This window comes from Bactrocera oleae, chromosome 6 (assembly GCF_042242935.1).
Source record: "Bactrocera oleae isolate idBacOlea1 chromosome 6, idBacOlea1, whole genome shotgun sequence".
NCBI lineage: Eukaryota > Metazoa > Arthropoda > Insecta > Diptera > Tephritidae > Bactrocera > Bactrocera oleae.
Window position 1 is genome coordinate 17,875,245 of NC_091540.1, and position 22,972 is coordinate 17,898,216.

Below are 22,972 nucleotides of genomic sequence, written 5' to 3' on the forward strand. Positions count from 1 at the left end.
GCTTTCATAATTATGCGTTATGCCATGCGGCAATATGAAAAAATTACGCTTAATTTGCAAAAATTAAATATTTCCGTAGTGCTTGCCGAGCGAAAATGTATTAAAGGAAGAGCAGCAACAAAACACAAACCGAAAAACAAAGCACAGCGCAAAGGAAAAGACAGCAAATTTAATAAAAATGGTAATAGAAAGAGCGCAATTGTTGGTTGGGAAACTTTTGAATTGCTTTTAATTTCGTTTTATTTCGCATTTCATTCCGGTGAATCTACGCCTTCAGATTTTGTGAAACAGCCGGTCGAGAGGTGAGCGACAGTAACTTCTGCAGTTGACAACAATTAAATTCGTTTGACGTGAAGGTATAGGCAATAGAAACAAAAGACATTCGCCACAGTGATTTTAAAATATTCAGGACTGTGGAGTTAATACATCAGAATTGCTGAAAATTAATTTTTTTAAAGATTTTGAGGTTTGCTTTGAAGGAAAGATGAAAGATTAAGGTGTATTTTATGTACATACCATAGAGTGGTCTGAAAAAAACTTGGTAATCATCACGCTCACAAAGTGTCATGGATCGAAAACCAATAAAATGCAGCAGCTAAGCCGCAAATTAAGATACAAAATTATTCAAGCTATATAACCCAAATTTGCACAATACATACTATTTCCACACCTCTTGCGACAGCATGAAAATAGGTGAAATCGAATGGTAACCACGCCCAATTTCCAACTACAATGGTTTTGTTAAAAATTACAAAAAGGGCGATAGATCAACATCGGAATGCGTCAGGGACATTCAATTTTACATCTATAATGGCACAAGAGGGTTTTATAAGAGCAGGTGTCAAAATTAAACAATGGGCGTGACACCGCCCACATTTAGGTGAAATCCCTTATCTACTGCGAACGTACTGCACCAATTTCAACTAAATTTGGTGCATAACATTATTTTAACATTCCCACGTAACAGTGTGAAAATGGGCGAAATAGGACAATAACCATAACTATAATATTTTTTTAAGGTATGTCATGTCAGGCCTAAAAATTGTCAAAATCGGGCCATAAATATTCAACCCGCCAGATACTGGAAATTTGGAGCACAGAGCCTATGGCTGAAGTTTTACCAAAAATATCGGTCATTCTGTCAGATATATAATTGAAACTCGGTGAAAATGGTTTTTTTTTGATAATGATATATCCTTGTGCCCGAAATGGGTTGAATCATATTAATACTTCCCTTAGCAGTTGTTATAGTTGTTTTAATAATGTTAATGAACTTTTTTATTATGAAGTTACCTTCTCCCATCTTCCCGACAAATTTGGTAGGTTCCTGTTAGGTTCTTGTTTTAGATTTGCTTACAGAATTCCACAATTTTTAGTTTTTACTTCAAAAAGCAAATAAAGCTTCTTAAGCATCCGCTTCGCATCGGATTATGCAGGAGCAGCTTTCCGGTCTTAGATGCCGCTGTTACTTTGGTCTCCCCTTTTGTAAATCAATATAAAATTTTTTTGTTTCCAGCCGATTTCTTCATCTATCGATACAGTCCAGTTGTCGGATAACTGCAATGCTGGTTAACTCTTTCGATAGAAAACGCCGTCTTAAGTAAAGAGGATATTGCGTCATTTGAACAAATATGCGGGAAATGAAAGTAGTTACTGAACAACGGCTGGAGGACGTCTAAAAATGTTTAACCCGATGAATCCAGAACTTAATAAATAATGAGTAATTAACAGGTAATATATCAACTGATCAAATTTGAACCGGACCGACAGAAAACTTTTATTTCCATGTATTTGAATACAAATATTTATTAACGCCTTCGAAATTGTCTCCAAAGCCAAACATGGCAACGTTTAATCCCATTTTCCAATCACTTGTTGTAAGTCTCGACTGGGATGGCCTTCAGTGAATTTTGTTTGTTTTTCAGTTTCAGCTCATTTTTGGAGCGTCATTCGCTGGGTTCCTACAAACTTTTCTCGTCGTAAAAAATAGCTGCCAAGCGCTTAGTAATTCTTATATTTAATTTAATTTAAAAAAAGTTGTTGGAAACTATGAAAAAAAGGTATCGATGCGACTGTTGAAATGAACCAATTTGTGTCAAACTTAATCAGTTAAACAAGTTGCCTTTTCACATAAGTCTGAACGTCAACTGCAACACCATGTATGGAACCAGGCTTTGCAGCCATCAGGTGTATGTATTTATTTCTGATATAAATATATGCGAAGTAAAGGTTTTTATTTTGACCCCCGAGGTTTTCATTAATACTCATTTATACTGTCATAGTAAATTTCACAATTTAGAAGCATATGTTAATCTCTTGGCAGCATTGAAATATAACTCTTTGACTTTCTTCGAAGAGTCAAAATTTAATCGAAAAATGTTATACACCACTGAAATAAAAAGAAAGGAAAAATTATGTCCACATTTTTAATTTTTTAATAATTTACATATAATAAATATTAATGATGTTTGAAATAAGCTAAATTTTGAATTTCGAGAGAAAATATTTCGATTTTAAGAACTAACTTCGATAAATTTATTTTTTACTACGGGTTCAATACCCAGAATTTAGTGCAATGGCTGAAAGATTTTGGTTACGATATTATTAGCGAAACCTTCAAATCTCAAATGTGAGCGTACCGTTATTGCAACTAAAAGTTCTTCATTGATCAAATAATATCAAGTCAATAGGATGAGAAGTTCAAACTGACAACTAAAATGTGGTAGCTAGTGTTTTGTCTGTCTCTTATATTGCTTGACTTTGAAGCATTCAAGAAGCCTATTATACTTATTTGAATTATTTGCAAATAATCCAAATAATATTCTACATACAAATGGGTGTGTTTTGTAGAATTTTTTTTGACCAGCTTACCTCCCAAACGATGAATTCGGCACGAATCATGAGCTCGTTAATAGCATGAGAATTGATGGCAAACAAATTGCCTTTCAAAAAAAGAAACAGTCCAGAGGATTTGAATCAGGAGATCAGGCCTGTTAATGCCATCAATTTTCGACAGCAGACGTTTAGTGAATCTTTTTTTTTCATAATAAAATAACTTGACTTATACTGTGATGGAATGCACCTGCGTCATACATTTTCGAACAAACATAATGAGACAACGTCCGGCGTTATTGACATCGCTTGACTGTTTCGTTTTAGCTTGTGCTTGAAAATATATGGTTCACTTATCGTTTCGACCTTAACAGTCAGGTTTTGGTCATTTACATAATGACATGAATCTCGAGTGAGTTTAAATTACTATGTTTCTGATCTTACATGTCATTCATGCAAATATCAGTCAAATAAAATACGTTTTTGGTCTGCTGGGTAACTTTATAAATCGTATGGCTGAATTTGAAAAGTTTTAAGTTTGAAAATTATTTGATTACTTCCCGGCCACTCAAACGACTGCTGGAGAAAAGAAGGGAAATTAAAATTTGCAAAGCAATTTCTTGGAAATTAATTGAGTTAGAATTGAATGCCCGCACCGAAAAAGGTTTAAATACCAGTATACCGGCTGTAGCCATGAATAAATATATATACGACTATATGTATACATACATATACCTTATGTACATAAGTAAAGTTATTTATTGTATTTACAAAACGGCAAATGTTGGTGTATATTTGCAAATATTCAAAAGGTCAAAGTGTTAATTGTTCTTGATGATATGTGAATGAGAAAATAATGATGAATAATAACAATAAAAAAAATTTTTAAATAAAAGGTTTGCAAATTACTTTTGATTTGTCGGGAAAAAGTTTGAAGTTGGAGGACGACTGAGAGATTGCTTCTCATTTTGCTAGCATACTGTTAATGAGTTCATGTTATTGCCGCACAGTTTTACAACTTAATTTTATTGAGGACTGTGATTTTTTATTTCTTATTTGAATAGACCAACTTAATACCTTAGTAAGAGAATATAATATTTATATCCGTTACTATGAAATAAGAAGTTATTGGAGGTAACTGTCAATGTCATTGAAAGAAAGGGTTGGACTATCCAAAAAGATTAGTAAGCAGAGTGAGCTTCAAAGCGCGTGCAAAGTAATGAATAGTCTTATGGAGAAGCATATTTTGTAGCAAGTAGTTGTAGATTTCTCCGGTTTCGACATGCAACTCCCATGTACACTTGAAACTTTCGATCCAAGCTTGTAAGTGCTTTTCCGAAGAACTTCTTATTAAAAATAAGTGAAATTTATTTACAAAGCAGATTTGTTAATTAAATGATATTACCAAATTTTTTAGGCTTATGTGTATATTTAATCGACGAAGAGCCTTTCTTTTCTAGACCCTTTAAAAAAATGCGCATCGAACAGCCCTAGTATCACGCATACGACAAGAAATCACGTTTCAGCCTAAAAATATCAACTATGTTTGTTGTTAAATATCGTTTGGCCACAACACTACACAATGTCAGTTTTCGTTAACGAGCCATGTTTTGGTTTTGCTACGTTCTCCGCCAACTAACTAACTAGACGGTCGTTCACAAATTTCCGAGGGTTCTGCCTTCTTATATGTGTATAAGAGTATATGGGTACATATGCACATATATATACTTGTATTTATAAAGCAGAAACAATTTTACAGTCGAGGCACTTAAGCTCCATTCTCATTCTTTTCTTGCTTTCTGGCACCATCTGCTATTTTTGCGAACACTCAGTGCATCAAGTGTTTTCTTTGCCACAGAGTGGTTGCCATTGCTTGCGGTGTTGTTACTCGAATTTCTGTTGTACTATTTGCAGTTTTTAATGGTGAAAGATATTTCCTTCAACTTTGGACTTCGCTTTTATGTTGATGATTTTTCGAAATAGCTATCAGCATATATGTATTATAGTAAAAGTCACAAAAAGGCGATGCTTATTTTTGAAATATTTTTATGCAAACTGTCGAAATTTTTCATCTTGCCTTATTATAATATATATTGTCGAGAAGAAAACATTATTAAATAATTTTTCTAATTTTGGCACTAAAATTCTGGCACGATAGTACATGAAACTCATCTTTTAAAGTAATCCGGTACTTAATTGCTTTACATAGTATTTGTATTGGTCATCTTCCTGTCTCGAAGGTGAAAATTCTTTAACGAAATGTCATTCACACTACAAACTGTACAAACTTTTCACTAAGAACGACGAAATAAATTATTTATGAGACATACGAGAGTATACACAAATCAAATAGAAGATTTTTCTCAGTTTAGGTCAATCAAACTTGTACATGTAATGGACATCTAGCATCTACCATAAAAAATCACCAACTTTCGTATTCACTACAATTTATTTATCACCATCACTTGAAAACAGTTAAAAATAATAAAAAACTGTGGAAAGGTGTGGAGGTATGGAATAAATCAATAAGAGTCTTGAGAGTCAAGAACACTTGGGTCTGATTAGTTTTATCTTTAGATTTCAATGTGAAAAAAGTGTTGAGGAAAAGCACTAAAAGAGTTTTGGCTTAAATGGAAATGGGCAGTTGTAGAGACTTTAGCATTGACCTTAAAACTACAAGAAAAAAGACTTTTAGCGTTACTTTAACAGGAAGAACATCGCTAAGGATATTATACTATCTAGGTGCTAGTCATCATCAGGCAATTTATTGCTTTATTCATCTATCGAAGATACATAGATAACACTCGTGCACAGTGGTTTTGTTGCCCGAGATAGATTTTTAAATCTTTGTGTTCATTTTACTTTTTAAATCAGAAAATATGAAACAAAATAACAATATATTTATATTATATTATAAATAAGGATACATCAAAGTAAGCAGAGAGACAAATGTCAAACTCATATATTATATCTCCATTAAATCAATAAAATATCTTTCATGAGCTATTTCTTTGTGATTGTCCATTTCAAAATTCATTTTTCGAGAACCAGCAATAGTAATAAGCTCATCAACCTTAATACCTTTGTTCCATCACTTTTAGATCCTAGTGGAACCGTTCTCTCTGTTTCTCATTATAATTATCTAACCAATCCGAAAATTAATCGAGATAATTTCGAATATAGTCTAACTCAACACGTGTATTTTCTCTGAGAATTTAAGAGTTTGTCAGCATATTTAGCACAATTCCTTCTTAATTTGGTGCTAAACTTTTCGAAGCTTTACTTCCTGGAATAGTCAGAACTTTGATAAAACTATATTTTTCATGAATCTTCGTATATAAGAATAGTACACCTTTAAACTTTTCTATACTAAGCTTTGGAAACTTTTTACATATGTGATTAAAAAAATATCCTTCCACGACCAATGCTTTGACAAATTGCTTTATAATTCCTAACTTGATCCCGTATTAAATCAATGAGTTCATTTTGAGAATATAACTTTAGCGTAGATGTTTCATCCTCCTTTTCACTTCGACTGATCGATTCTAATGATTTCTGGGAATTCATTTTTTTGGAGGGCATGTGAACTACTTTTGTGGTTTTTTAGTAGACTGCAGATTTAGACATATCCACGTTTGTGATTTATTAAATCTTTAAACCTTTCGCATAACTTTTCGTATGTTTTCGGTAAATGACCTGATCGTGATATTTATATGAGTGATAAAATCGTGATTGGTAAAATAAATGTTTTTACTAATACGGCGATAATTGATCAAAATATAAGAACAGCAAGTATCATAAAAATAAGAGCGCATTCAATACTTTCATGAATAAATTCGTAATTTAGATCAAAATTTACTAACATAGCCAGGGCAACAAAAAACATATTTTTTCTGTAGAGTTGTGATGTAAATTCAACGTCCATTCTATCTCGAGTAGTTTCAAAAAATTCAGTTTTATAAAACAATAAAAAATTATTGTATGAAAATATATCACCACGCTAAGGTTAGACCCACCAAAAACCTTTGTGTATAAAAGTAAGAAGAAGAGTATATAATATACTAGTATTTTCCACAAAACATCTGGATTTAAGAAAAACCGATATTGTGTAAGCAGTCGACATTTGTTAGGCTCTTTAAGCTTTTCTAAAAAGCTTTCAAAAGCTTCTTTTAACAATTTCTAATTTTTTCACCGAAGCTTTCTCTATCCAATCAATAAAATATATGAAAATTTCATAAAGAAGAGATGTTATGGAGATAATTTGCTAACGATAAAAGTACTTAGATTTTTAAGTTTTCTGAAATTTTTCTAACCACTTTTCATTTTCCTTTTCATAAGCTTTTTCTGACCAGCACGTGAAATATAGACGATCAATATCTTTGCTTGCAGTTTTCAGTATCTAACTTACAGCAATTGCTTATAGAATAATGTTTACTCGTAGATATCATATATTATATAGACATCTGGATAACCTGGATTAGCCCAAGCAGGTAATAAACAATTTACGACTTGGTCAACGAGAAAAAAATTTCAAGCACGTTATGTTAGCTTCGGGATTCTCAAATAAATGGTTTGACACAGTGGCTACACACACTTTTCAAACTGATGGCTAAATGCTAAGGCCTCATCTATCTTCCAAGTCATTTCAAAGATCCTCAAATGAATTTTGTTCAAAGACCAAAAAACAGTTCCTATAACTATTCCACACACTGTTGGATTAGTTCAAAATAATTTTCGTTTAAGAATCTTACAATATTGAATGCGTTCAAATTTAGTTTCACCTTTGCGTGCAGTTATTTTCTAACATACTCGTCGTCTGAGTTGAACTAACGAGCATTCGACTAACACATGTATATCGGTAGTCGGGCATGTTATGTATATATACGCCTGTATATTTTTATACACTCGTATTTATGCCTGCTTGAGTTCCTCAGTGCGTGCATAAAATTTTCCAAACAACAGAGCATTCTGCTTCTTGGTTAACGACCCGAAAATTGTGTGCTTTGCGTTTTATAGGCTCGCCATAAAAATCGACTTCCGTGCCATTTAATTAGCTTTCAGTTAAAAGTCATGTTTTCTTCAGTTTTTTCCAGCACTCCCCTAAATTGCGACTGGAAGGAAAATTTTAAAACTAGTGAAAGCTGCATACCCGCCACCGGAATATAACGTCAAATAAACCGCTTGAGGCAGAAATAAATAAACTACAAAATTTAGTGCAGGAAATTGCGAAATGTGTTGTAAGAAACTTGACGCAAAGCCGTAGTGCATGGCAAATTGCATGTGCTTTGTGGAAGGTAGCATGACCAGTCGAGAAATGCTTAGGGAACCTAATAGTGTCTAGACGAAGAGATTTATTTAAAAAATTTAAATATTTTCAATGCAAAATCTCTGTGTTAAGAAAAAATACATATTACTCACTTTCACTCAACATTTTAAGCTTTCATGGGCTTGATGGATATTAAAGAGCTCCACAAGCACTCTAAAATGTTTTATCAACTTTCTTTTCAAAATACCATTTGAATACTTCTTGACATCTTTAACGGAAGGCGTATCATGGTTTCCGGGCCTCTCGCTGAAATGCTATATCTTTTTTGAAGAGGACGTCGGATAATCGATTCGAGGAATATAAAATGAATGAAATGTGTGAATGAAACTGATGTAGAAAATGTATTATAAACCAGTAAGGAAGCGCTCAGTTTGAGTGTAACCGAATGTGTTATACTTTCGCCACTTGCAAGGTTCAAAGCCGGGGAAATACCTTCAGGTGCTGGCAGAACTTTATACTCGTATTAAGCTAGGGGAAGTAATTCTTCCATTTTAGGCAAGATGATACAATGTTGTTAAAAATATATTCTTTCTAAACTTTATTAAGATTTCTTATAACGGTATAAAGTGTCGGTAGAATTGAAACTGCAATTCCCTGTAAAAAATTACAGTTTTTTATCTTATTTTAGTGCTTAGTTATGACAATTTATAAGTGATCGTTTAATGACAGTCAACTGAATTTCAACTCGTCCAGTCATCCTGATCATTTAAGTATACATATATGACTCTTTATCTATCTCGATTAGTTTTAAATGCCACAAACAACCGTTAGCAACATGTTGTGAGAGTAAAAGCTAGATAAGTATTATCCGGCTCCTTACCAGACCGGTTGCTTGCCAAAATCCATACATATCACATGTGCACTAAACACAATGAACCCAACGAACATCCGAAAAATGCTGTTATGAAATAAAGCTCCAGAAGAATGCAAACAATCTTTTTGTTTCATTGTAACCTGAAGTTGATGAAGATAGCAGACATTCAAAGGAACGTGTATGAATATTATATATTTGAAGCGAAAACTCTCAACCAGCTTACCATATTACAAATCAATGAAAATGCCGAAAAAGATGCATGAATTGATTCCGCACCTACCGTATTCTCGGAATCTGGCCTTCAGCAAGCATTCTTGTTCACTTAATTGAATATATCTCTGTATTAAATAAAGCTCAGCGAGATTCTGAAAATTTAAGCTTACCGTTGGTTTTATCTCTAGGGGGAAAAGGGAGTACCCGCGCACAAATTGAATTCCTTGCATTTCAAAGCTGATTACACAAAATAAACTTGTCACGCCAGTGAATAGTGAATATATATCTTTCTTCTCGACGACTTCAGCTGTCAGTGGTTTGAATAACCATTGCCATCAATTCAACATTTGTATTAGCAGACAAGCGCGGTAATCTCTTCGTCACTTCAATGTCACGTGTATACAACGGCATATACATACACTTATGCTTATATACTTACATATACACACATACACATACAAACACATAAATCGAAACATTTACAGACTTCGCAAATGAATACAACTCGATCTCTATGTTGCATATTTTATAAATTTATTGCGTTTGTAGCATTGTATGTTTGTATTTGTATGTGTGTGCGCATGTTTGCCTGTACATTTATCGAGTTTGTCGCATTTGTTTGTATAGGGTTTAGCATGTCTTTCGGTTTTGTAATAATGCACTCTAGCCTGACACTACTATCAATCATCGTCGAGGCAAATGTGACGCCCCAGCAGTCATGGCAGCACACCCACACATACATACTTATAGGTAGGTGTATTCTTTGGGTACGCTATGCATTTAGTGCACTTATACACAGGCAGTAAAACTTCGCCCAGCTGTCATTCACATGCATTCCAGTCACGTCATTCGCTCGTGTGTGCGTGTTTGTGTGTGTGCCTCCCTGCCTCTTCCTTCCTCGTATTTTGTGTTGCACTCTGCGCCGAGCATAAATCACAGTCTTGGCATTTTGCATTTGTATGCACATTTGATTTAAATTGTCCTTCAACTCCCTTAACAAATGTAGAGGCGAACACACACACACACCGACAGACACTCACACATGCAAAGCTACCTTGCCAACTGACAGTTTAACCAACCGTATAACATTTATTCACTTGCTCACAATACTTGGTTTATTGCACAACAATACAAGAACTGTCGCTCCTGCATACATATAACATTGTCTGCATTCGTAGGTGTATGTGTGCATTTGTGTCTATGTGTTTACTTATGTGAGTTATTGTAAGTTTTGTGCTAACTAACCACTATCTGTGCACTTGACGTCTCGATTGAGATACTGTTGGTTTTGACTTGATCTTTCCAATGGTATCGATATCTTTTGCATTTTCACAATAACGGTTAATTCAATAAATTCTATTTAATTCCAAAGTGAAATTCTATAATTTTTTATACCGTTGCAACATATTGCACAGAGCAAAACGGTTTTATTTGCCTAACTGTATATACCCATTGATAGTTATATCTGACAAATTGATCAAGATAACGAGACAAATTGAAATCCCAATGTCAATCTGGTTGCGGTCCGTCCATCACTTTCCATTAAATATAACGGTAAAGAGATAACGGGTACATGCGATTTGGTTATAAACTGGACTATGATCGTTTTATTGTCCACTCCTAGCTGCAATTTCATATCTCAGCAGCTATTAAACCAATTTGCACCGAAACTCTCCATGCCTATATGGTACAGTTTAAGAATAGCAATTAGACGACAACCACGCCTACTTACTACATAAAAGATATATTTTTCTGCTAGTATTGTGCCCTAGTTGTGAAATGGATTAAGCTATTCACGAATATTCCCAAAGTATTTCGTAGTGCCCCTTTAACCTTTACCTATGCCTAATATTGTACAATGATTTTCGAACTTATTAAATTTCATCCTTTGGGTTTTTTTGTGTGGCATAGCTATTGTGTATTCCGGTAGGTCTAATTTCAATTATGTTATTGTCAACTTCGGCAAGCTGTCACATATGATTTTGTTGTGATTTAGTGGCATTGAAAAAAAATTTATAAACTTATAAAGCCATTTAGCAACTTTTTTAGCTTAAACGCGTGTTTTTTTAATTATATATTGTACACATTTTTTTTGATCTAATCGGTATTCATTTTTCCTTTTTTTCAACTCTTTCCAATATCCGGATTTTCGGCCTTAACATACTGTTTACCAAAAACGTCAACTGTATTTGGTTAATAGGCCTTAGTTCATATAAAAAAGTTTTGTAAATTAAGTAAATATTAATAATAAAATGTTCCCCAATGTCAATTTTGTGTACACATTTATGGATTAACCTGAAAAAAATTACATCTACGATTAGGGAAAGGTTTCGAATATGGGAGACCTTTGCCATGTATATTTCATGATAAGAAAAACACAAATTTTTGAATGTTTCAATGAGAACTGTCATTGACACGAGGTTTACAATGAGACTGATTGATTAATGAAGACATTTATTTCAGCCTTATTTTAAAGCTAGTTGTGTTGTAGAATGGAATGAGATTTAGTAATCGTGAGCACTAATCGTTTAACTAAAAGCCTTTCAGTGTTGTTGCTATGATAACGATTAAATTCTAGTCAAACTTTCAGCTTTTAATGATATGGAGAAGGTCGTTTTTTGAACAACTAAATATTGTACTTTTATTTTCATATATCTCACCTTATCAGAAGTTGAAAAATTAAAGAACCTGTGAAACATTGTTATCTGTCAAAAGTCAATGGCTCCTTCAAAGTGTTTTCAGGAAGAGTTTGGTAAACCTTTTCATGGAACAACGTGAAAAACCTTTAGCCTGGGTCTCTAACTAAAGCAACATAAAGTGCAACGATAAAGCGGATGAACTAGTTCGAAATGTTTAAGGTAGCAATTGGAAGGGAGACGTATGAGGCAATCAAGTAAAACTGTGAAAAAAATTACTTTCTCTACGAATGTAAAATTCGACAATTGTGAAGAGCTGCTGACCAGTATTGGGTTGTTATTTGATGCTCGAACCTGACGACTCAAACACTAACGCAGATATTGCAAACGGAGTTAGAAATACTTTCCATATCAAAGCGAAACTAAATTGATCTTGTAATACTTGGACTCTCAAGTGAACTGTTTCATAATTCGATAGTTTAGATATTCACAAATATTTTCTTAAAAAAATTTTTCAAGATTGAGAGTATTTTCAAAGTTAATGAGTTATAACCGTTTTATTAAATATTAGTTATATGGGGGATATGGTAAGCTTTCACCCGATTTCATCTATTTTATGCGCAAAGATGCACCGTTATTAGAAAAACACAAATGAGCATGAGAATTTTATTAAGCTAACTCACATATTGGCCGATATAAGCGGTATAAAGTCAAAAGGAATAAAGTTAAAATCTTTCTGTTAGGTAAATGTGAGTAAAAGGAAGTACTGACCCGATTTAAAGCATTTCTCACATGCAGAAATACTATTATCATTTATATGTCTCACGCATTGACCGATATTTTTGATAACAAGTCAGCCATAGGCACTGGCTTGAACTGTTATATTTTGATTTTGACAATTTTAGGACTTTAGATGACATACCTTACAGGCACTATTTGTAAAAAGTTGTATCTCGATATGTTCATTGCTGCTTGATTTGTATACTGGAAAGGGGAACCATCAGGTTAAATTTAATGTTGTGTAATATGTGAAGTAGGTGTGATTGTAATCCGATTTTCCCCATTTTTGCGCAGTAACATAGAAATGTCAATATGAAGTCACCTACAAAATTTTGTAGTAATTGATATTTGTAGGTCCGCAGATATGTGATTTCACTTTAAGGTGGGCGGTGCCACGCCTATCGCCCAATTTTGAAACCGGCTCCCATTAAGACCGCTTGTACCCTCCCGGCTGTAAAGTTTAATGTATCTGAGTAATTTTTTTAGAGTAGGGGGATTTGAAGCGATAGTTCTTGTCATCTTCTTCGAAAAAACAAAATATCGGCATATGTAACATAAACTTTTTGTGAGTGTGACTTTTGCAGCACGAAATATTTCCGTTCCTAACATTTTTTGGTGTTTTAAAATTAATCAAATCAAATGAAATAATCGCCGCTAATGCCGCCTTTGTTGCAGCCACAGTGATAACCATTATGATCACTCACGTACTCACAACCGCATAGCGCCGAAGATTGATTGCCGCAAGTCATGGAGCCGAATTTTAGCCAAAACGGGTGTCGGAGTGTGCAAAAGGAACAGCGCACAACAACAACAATTTGTGGGCAAAATGAAATGTGATTACCAAATTTATAGTTGTACTTTTTGCCCGGGGACTATCATGCGATTATTATTGCTCTCTTGTAGCAAGTGCTGTTTGACTGCGTTGTGATAGTGTTTTTGTTACTTTGGTTGTTTGTTTGCGTAGTTGTGTATGTGTGTGTGTTTGGTTGCAAACAAAGAATGCCAAAGTGATTTGAATTTGCTGCAATACCATCCATCAAATACAAAACGAGCCGAAACATGAGTACATACAATTGAAATGTGTGTGTGTGATTGAATGTGTGGCATTACTACCAAAACAACTATGCAACTGTGTGTTCAAAACAATATTTGCTGCAGTTGAAACAAGCCATTACAATCTATACAATATTTTTTAACTTACGAATCCATCAATTATTGGCTTTCGAGGCGAGCAAGACTGCCGCAGAGTACCCAATTCAACTGCCAGTGATTTAATTTCAAAATTGTTGTTTTTCCACTTTTTTCTCTTCTGTGTGCTCTTTATTCAAATTCCTCAATTTTCAAATTTCCATTTTTCCACATTTTCCGCATTCTTTGCTTGCTTTCTTTGCTTCCTTCTATTTGTTTCAAATTACTGGTTTCATTTCGGGTTATAATTAAATTTCTTTAGACTGGTTTTAGGCGGCTGAGGCTGCATAGTGACTGATTGTTGGTTAATGGGCTGTGGCAAATGTGCGATGTACACACACATTCGCAGAAAATCATATACATCCCCACACACATGCATAGAAACACACACGCGCATAGTTAAAATTAGAAAAGTGTAGTTTACCAAAAATTTTGTAGTTTCTCACATGCTTGCAAGAGCAAATTTCTATTTCCATATAATTTATGCCTCAATACTAACATTTGTATGTTTGTTTGTATATACGCTCCTTTTTGTGTTATTCAGCATGTTCAACACGTTTTTCCATGCTGTTGACCTTTTCTGTGAACAGCAACAACAAAAAAAAATTCCCCTTTTTTATATACTCTTGCACCGCAAGCATATGTTGTTGCCGCCTACACCATCTTTTGCTGCCGCTAGTGGCTGTATTATACCGCAACAGACCTGTCCTTTGCTGCGCAGCACCCACTAGCGCCTTCCAGCGCAGCCAGCTTGTGAGGTCAGCCGGCAGCTGTGGTGGACGTCAACACAGTTTGCTTTTACCGCAATGCGTAGTGCCGTTAAATAACCTTTTAGTTGTTGCTGCCTTTTCTAACTCCTAAGGCTGTGTTGTTTTTGTACAACAACAATAACGTTGCAAGAGCAGCTGCAATAAAATTTCATTTTAATTTGTTGGCTCGGTTGACTTGTACTTGGAATTTTCTTACCGTTATTTTTTTGTCTATGCACCTTAATTGCTTTCGCCATTTTTGTTATTTTCTCCGTTTTAAATTTTTGCCTTCACATTTTTGTGCGTTTGTTTTTTTGTTGCTTTTTGTCAAGTTTTCTGCAGTTCAATTTGAATTTGCTTTCTGGCATTTTAACCCATTTTAACTATATATTTTCGAGTAATTTTTTATCCCCACCCTCCAGTCCGCAAAGTCAACGATAGCTTTTGCAAGTGTTGCTTCGGTCACCTCCTATTCCTCTCCATAAGTTGTAACTTCATGTACTCATTTATCAAAACTTCATTTTGTTCTTCGTGCTGCAAGAACCTTAAGCCGACAATTAAAAGTGCTAAAGTGGCAAGATTTTTTTCTACTTCTGCTTCCATTTCGGCCATTTTCGCCGGCGGTGCGCCAAGCGCGTCGGCAGGTGGACCCTGCTCAGCCGAGAGTTGTCTAAATCTGATAATTAAGGTATATTTATAGTCGAGTTTTAAGTTTACACATTCATTTCCATTTTGTACTCGTTTAACAAATAAAATGAATTTGTAGCATCTGTGCTGCAGTTAATCGATTCTATCAGCTGAACGAATTTAGCCAGTGGACCTTTTTAGGCTGCCATCTGTTACGAAGTTCAACTTCACGGTTTGATAAAAGCAGCGTTCGGGGTATGCAAAAAGACAATATACCTATATCTGTAAATACATACCTATGGAGTTGATGATTGAAACTACCGATTACAAAATTTATTTGTGTCTGAGTGAAGACTTTTAGTGGTATTAATGGGAGCATTGTATTCACGAGGTGAGTTCAAGATGGTTAGATGAGTTTTAACCCCCATAAGTATTCATGTCATGAAATGAGATAAGTTCAAAACAAGCAGAAACAAAAACACAAAAGATTCCTTAAAGCACTTGATTTTGATCGGTCAGTTTGTACAGCAGCTGTATGGTATAGTGATGCGATCTGAACATTGTTCTATAACTCTTGCCAAATTTCTTAAGGATATCTCGTCAAATGAAAAAGTTTTGCATGCAAGCAGTTGATTTCGATCGTTCAGTTTGTATGACGGCTATATGCAATAGTGATTCGATAATAGCGGTTCCGACAAATGAGCAGCTTCTTCGTGAGAATGGGATGTGGGCAAAAGTTTAGAGCGATATTTTAAAATTTTATCGAGGGACTAGTTCGCGTATATGCAGCCAGACGGACACACATACATTGCTAAATCGACTCAGTACACCATGCTGAGGGTTTATGTAAATATTTTATAGAGTGTTTAACTTTTCCTTCTGGGTGTTACAAACTTTGTGGCAAACTTAGTATACCTTTTTCAGCACTCCAGTGACTATAAAATGTTAATGATTCGGACATGGTGCTCTTGAAGAATTCTGTCAACATGCATAATGAAGTATTGCTTGTAGTGAGAAAATTTCAGGAGGAAATACTATAAAATTGTACCATAAAACATTTCATTATAGGAATACAATTAATGACTCTTGAAAAGGCGGGAAATTCTGAACTAAAAACCTAAAAAACATTCCAATTGAAATACTATTGTACATTTTAAAAAAAAAGTTTCAGTCTTACTTTTTCGGTAAGTGAAAACAATTTAAACCAGTAAGTAAGTGCTTAGTTCGAGTGTAACCGAAAATTTTATAATTTGGAACTTGTAAGGATTAAGGACGGCGAAAATTCTTTCCGAATTGCAATAATATATCTCACAGAGTAACCACTATTTTCGATAAGAAGTTAGCTTTAGGCACTGGAGTCCTGATATTCGTCTCTGGGGGCTTGAAAAAATGTGTTGGCTCGATTGCGACAGTTTCTAGAAGCAAGACGGTAAACCTTAAATGCATTATTTGTGCAAAATTTTATCCGAATATATTAATTGGTGCTTGATTCGTATATTGAAAAGAGAAAGAAGCAGATGTGGTTTGTGTACGAAGTTTTATGAAGATATCTTAATTTTTTCTCGAGTTCTTTTCAAGCACAAATATGGGAATCAGTTGCTAAGTGAAGCTTTGCTTTTACATATGAACTCAATTGAGCCTTTCAATATATTTGAGAGTTAATTATAAAATATCACGTCAAAGCCTTGAGCGCCAATAACTACCCTAGTAGAATCATCACTTTTATTACAAATTAATTATGCTTACAAATAAGAGAGTTTAGGAAGTCATCTTGAACAAATCAAAAATATAGCTTAACATCATTACTTTTCGCAAGACCTTTGTCACTAAGAGTCTGTGGCCTTTCAATAAATCGGATTCGATATTGGTACTGAAGGAGCAATGATACTCAAAATGGTAAGTTAATGTTTTGGTAGTGTAATGACTTAGTAAAAGGAAATGGGTTGTTATATGTTGTCAAAAATTATTTTAATGAACACCTCATTGCTATTCATAGTATACGTGATTGGTGTTTTTCAACCCTACCGTGATATAAATACTTAATTTTCTAACAGAAACAAAGCACAAATTCATTCCTAAACAAATAGCGGTAATTCGAGCGAGTAACCAAACTGACCCACCAACCATCTGACTACTTCATTTGCGGTAATTGATTTCCGACCAACAGAATAAACATTAACCCAGCTGTTTTGAAAAATCTTACCAATAAATTACGTTTGCTGAAAAATCTACCTGAATTATTTAAATGGGTGATGAGTACACGGTGCGTGTGGACCGAAGTTGTGCTCATCAAATCGCTCGCTTAATACTCGCTTTGTTTGCACAGCTATTGGCCTTGCTGAACCATTAGACAGCTGGGCTGTTGGACCTGCGGCAATTTTGTTATTTTGCCAAAGCAAATAACCGCAAAATGAATTGAAAACAAACAAAATTAATGACCCGCTCCCGCCGAAAACGAGACACAAACACACAACATCAAGTTGCTAGCATTGTGTACTTAACACGAACTAATTCGAGACTATATTACCTGTCTACTTACACTATATATTCTCTCACTTTTGCTTATCAGCCGGACACATGCAACAGCTAACGGTCGTAACCTTCATTTGTTTAGGTGAAATTATGGCCAATTCCAAAGGTATTTACACTCTTGGCCTTCGTTGTAGCGGCACTACCCAGGCCTAGGTCGATCACATGCACCCAATGTAGGCGGCAATTAAGGTAGATGGAGAAAAAAGTAAGTTTGCAACATTTTGTGTCGCCCCTCACGACCCAAACGCGATGTGGAAGATGAATGGTCTTACATGGACTTACAGCTATGCAAACAGCTGTTTCCTGGCAAATATTAAAATTAACGAGTCTGTTTACCAAATATAAATCTTTCAATGGAAAATAGAAAGGTATTACCATTGGATGGTGTGCTGGAAAGGTGAAAAGTAATAGCTTTCGGTATATGTATACGAGCTATAGGGCAAGGGAAGGTTAAAAAAAAGTACGTGTTGTAGGAATGCTTAAACGTAGTAATGACAACTAAGTACTGAACAAGAAAAAACGTTAATTTTTTGCCTTAAGCAATAACTCGTGCCTAATTTCGTGAAGATACCTCGTCAAATAAAAAAATTTTCCATGCAAGCACTTTACTCCTATCGTTCAGTTAATATGGCAGCTATATGCTATAGTCATCCGATCTACACAATTTCTTCGGAGATTGGATAAATGCTTTAAATAATAATACATGCCAAATTTCGTGAAGATACCTCGTCAAATGAAAGAGTTTTCCATACAGGCACTTGATTCCGATTGTTCAGTTTGTATGGCAGCTATATGCTATAGTTATCCGATCTAAATAATTTCTTCGGAGATTGGATTGTTCAGTTTGTATGGCAGCTATATGCTATAGTGGTCCGATATCGGCCGTTCCGAAAAATGAGCAGCTTCTTTGTTAGAAAAGGACAGATGCAAAATTTCAGATCGATAGCATAAAAACTGAGGGACTAGTTTGTATATATACAGACAGACGGACAGACAGATAGACGGACATGGCTAAATCAACTCAGCTCATCATGCTGATCATTTATGTATATATTTTATAGGGTCTCGGACGTTTCCTTCTGGGTGTTACAAACTTCGTGGCAAACTTAATATACCCTGTTCAGTGTATAAAAATGGAAATTAATCAGTTTTTATTGCTTTATAGTACCAAAAACTATTGACGACTTTGTGGACTTACAAATATATATGTATTATAATTCTAACGAATAACCCACATTTTGGATGGAACATTTTGTAATAGTTTGTGCAGTTTCGCTTTTTCGTTAGGTGGCAGCACTATGCAAAATTGTATAGAAACTAAATATTTCCAAATACTTTTCGACGGACTTGGAGACTTTAGAACACATCTTTTAATAATTCTCTAAATTTTAGTTTACTATTTAGGAGACAACACTATGAAAAATTATAAAGGATTCCAAATTACAGATTTTTTAACACTTACAGATTTTTTAACACTTACCAATTAACTGTTTCTATTAGGTGGTAACTCTATTTACAAGTTTGTCAAAATTAATGATATTCCAAATAATATTGAACGGTTTTCCCCAAAATTCCATAAAATTTCCTTTTTTATAGAGAATATACAACAACTGGACTTTGTCCAAACAATTTTCTCAAGATTTTCGTAAATTTCATCTACTTAATTTTATTTCTGTAATAGATGGAAACTCTGTTCGAAGCACTTACAAACTAAAATTTCTCAATATCTTTTCGGCTAGTTTTTTTAAACAGATTAACAGTTTGCACACTTTCCCTCAGCTGTTTTTTTTTTTGATAAATGATAAATTCTTTAAATACTTTTCTACAGACTTTCTTAAACGCCTAACAACTGTCATGCAATGTCATTTTTTCATAGCTGACTACTCTTATTCGAAGTGTGTGAGTTTAATACTTCCTCAATATTTTGCTCATCACTGTTCTCAAGTTGAGTGAATATTTCTGTAAATTAAAAGGTTTAAACTTACTTATCCTTGCCTTATATCACGGGAACCATATCAAACGGTTTACATTAAAAGACCATATTCTTTTCTCATTCAGATTCTTTATAAAGTAATTATTGTTTTGGAATTTTAATTTCATATTATTGGCTACACTATGCTACATTAAAAAATTGTGACTGTCTTAGTCAACGCTGGACATACACTAGGTACTCTTGGTGTCTGCGCACATGGTGTCATATTCTGGGGGGCGGAAAAATTTAAAACATAAAATATTGTTTTTGCTTACGTCACAGTGTTTTTTTCGAAATATACTAATATTTTGCAAAATTCTGGTCATCTAAGTTTATCTTAAGCTTGCTACCTCAGTTATCGTAATGTTTTGCGTGTTAATGGACTTCCATTCCAAGGAAGTGTAGAAGGTAGAATAGAGGATTCAACGCCTGATACAATATATTACAGCTTGATCAACTTTCATACGTTCTGAGATATTTGCAAAATTATGGAACGCCTATAGCAAGGTTTATATTGTTCATTGAAAATACTGGAGAGCCAAAGATTGCAAAAAATTGATATCAACATAGGTGACGGAGTTTAAAGTTTCTGAAAATAAAGCGATGGTAACCTCAGAGAATCAAGAATACCAAACATCTTTTTCAGAAGAAGAATATTACGGGCGGACGAATCACGAGATAAATAAGTTCAATTATTTGGAAGAAATAATTTTCGAGTTAATACTTTAAACCCCGTTCTACACAACCTCGATTCTGAATTGCGGAAAAGATGCAAACATAGGAAATGATTAACGAAAAGTTGTTCAGTATCACTGAATTCGACCATTCGTAATACGTAAAAGTTTAAAACGTTAAGGAAAATTTACCACGATGACGAGTTGATGCACTTTCACGCGTATTGTTCTGAGAAAATTTGGAACGTAATTCAACATCCCATCTTTTGAAATACTTACGGGTGAACGTGCTATACACTGAGTATCCAAACATGTAGACAGCCTATCGAATATTCGTCACATTAGCTTTGACGAATTGCAGTACATAACGTTCATTTTGTTGTTTGAAAAGGGTCAAAAATTATTTACGTTCAAGTATGAGAGGAAATCGGCTGAGTAGTCTAGCTGTTTTGTGTATTCAATCAGATTTACTTGAACGCTTCTTTTGTGTAAATATCATTAATCAGTTTGCAGAAAAATAGTAAGCAAAGTCAAAAGTTACCATAGTTCTGGAAAAATGTTGGGTTTCAAATATTTGTCACGAAGATTTATGGGGAAAAGTTCGGATCAACATAATCCGAGCTCGTTAAAGTCTTTAGAAAATTGCAATAGAGTCTAGACTCAAACGAAATATTACCGCTATATGCTTGGCGCGAATTTAATTGTAAAATATTGCAGTATTAGTTGGTTTACTAAATAATTTACACCGTTAAGCCACCGATACGAATGCGCGTGTAAGCAGAAAGCTCGTGCTAATGCAACGCATCAGCCATTCTTACTAAATCGTAACGGATTTATGTATTTGTTTGCTGTATTTCTATGCTTTTTTGCAATAATTACAACTGCTTTTCGCATTGCTGCTTAACGGTGGCCTTCGCTTCACTTCGTAATAGCTTTCAAGAGAAGATTTATGATGTATTCAAGTTAAAATGCGTAAAGATAGGTGAACGCTGGTGAACGCCAGTGCAAACAGATGCAAAACAGGTGCGGCCGAACGAACGCTGGAAGCAAACAGAGCGACAAAAGCAACGATACAGATAGTAATGCTGATAAAGCGGCAGCGAACAATTGTAGCTATACAACACACACACACACACAACTACATGCATAAAAAAGGCAATCTATATGTGCGTTCTAGCGCCGGGTCTCCATGGGTCAGCTGAAACAAGCGAGCGAACTTTAAAACTTGCATATTCGTCGACGCAATGGCGGGGGTGGGAGGAGAGACAGCATGTGTTGATGCAGCGTCGTAATAAACTATGAGAAATGGTAAATTAAGATAAATTAATGGTTAAAATGTGAAAATTTATTTGTGCTGATAACGCCCGCCAAAAAGTATATTAACTCACTTGTGTAGCAGCATAAAAGGTGATAAAGGTCGGCTGGCAGCCGACAGCAACGCAAGCACAAGTTTACAAACGCGCGTATGCGACTGAGCTTAGCTATTTTGTCGTGTGTGTTGTTAGAAGCGTGAGCTATGAAGAATTTCACTCACACAGTGAAGGCAAGAAAAAGATTTACTGCCGCTGGCGATGCAATATGGCAGCTAAGTTTTAGCGGGAAAGGAAGCGCGCGAAAACTTACTGAACCATTACATGTTTATGCTGACATTGTTTTTGTTGTTGTTATTGCTTTAGGTAAGAATTCTGCATTTTTAATTTATTCGCATACGCATTTATTTCTGAAGATAACAGCGCAAATAGCCGTAAATATATACCTATTAGGAGTAAGGCGAGGCGTATGAGTAACCTGAATATTGGTAGGCGAGCTCAAGCTCTCATTAGAACAGGTAAATTTATTATAAAGAGCTTTTGATTTCAGTAAAAAAACTAAGGCTTGAAGTAATATTGCGTGTATATTAAAAAATTTTTTATATGGAATAGTGAGCTTATTTTGCAGTCAAACCGTATAGTATCAAGGTACCAACAACGTTTACATATTAATGTCAACTTAGTGATACAAACGTGTAAAAATTAAAATTTGTCAACGAAAATTATATTAAAATCATCTTCAAATGTGATATACATATATATGACATAACCGAAGAGGTTATATTTATATTTTCATTAGATGTGGAAAACGTCAACTAGAGGATCGATATAAGGTTTAGACGAAAGTCTAGAGCAATTCCATACATGTGGTAAACCACATAATTTTCGAGTAAAATTGTTCATTTGAGTTCGTTAAAATATCATACATTTTGACCAAACTGCACGGTATAAAGTTAGATGCAAAGTAGAAAATCATTATATATACAATGGGGACAGAGTAAGCATTCACCCCGTCCGATTGCGTTAATTTGAACATTGCTAACATGAGAACATATTTTCAAGAAGTTTTATAAACATATAACTCACACACTGAATGACATATTCATCATAAGGTTTGTTAAAAAAAACGAAGATGATTATATTTAGCATATAAGAGTGCGAATAATTCGTATATGGTATAAGTCTAATCGAAAGTTTGAAAATTGTATATTAGATATATGGGGTATAAAGGTGTATTGACCCGCTTTCATCAATTTTTGGCATAACACATACTATTAACATGTTACATACTAATAATATGCTCCCTGAGTTTCATTAAG

The 22,972-nt window shown here is 34.5% G+C and overlaps 1 long non-coding RNA gene across 1 annotated transcript; it reads right to left on the minus strand.

Moving 5' to 3' along the window:
• Positions 1 to 1,739: 1,739 nt before the first annotated feature.
• On the minus strand, positions 1,740 to 19,509 carry LOC106616401 (uncharacterized). The gene is made up of 2 exons (XR_011397078.1): positions 19,405 to 19,509; positions 1,740 to 2,389 (listed from the first exon to the last, which is right to left on the minus strand). It is a non-coding gene; the product is annotated as an uncharacterized lncRNA (long non-coding RNA).
• Positions 19,510 to 22,972: the final 3,463 nt, after the last annotated feature.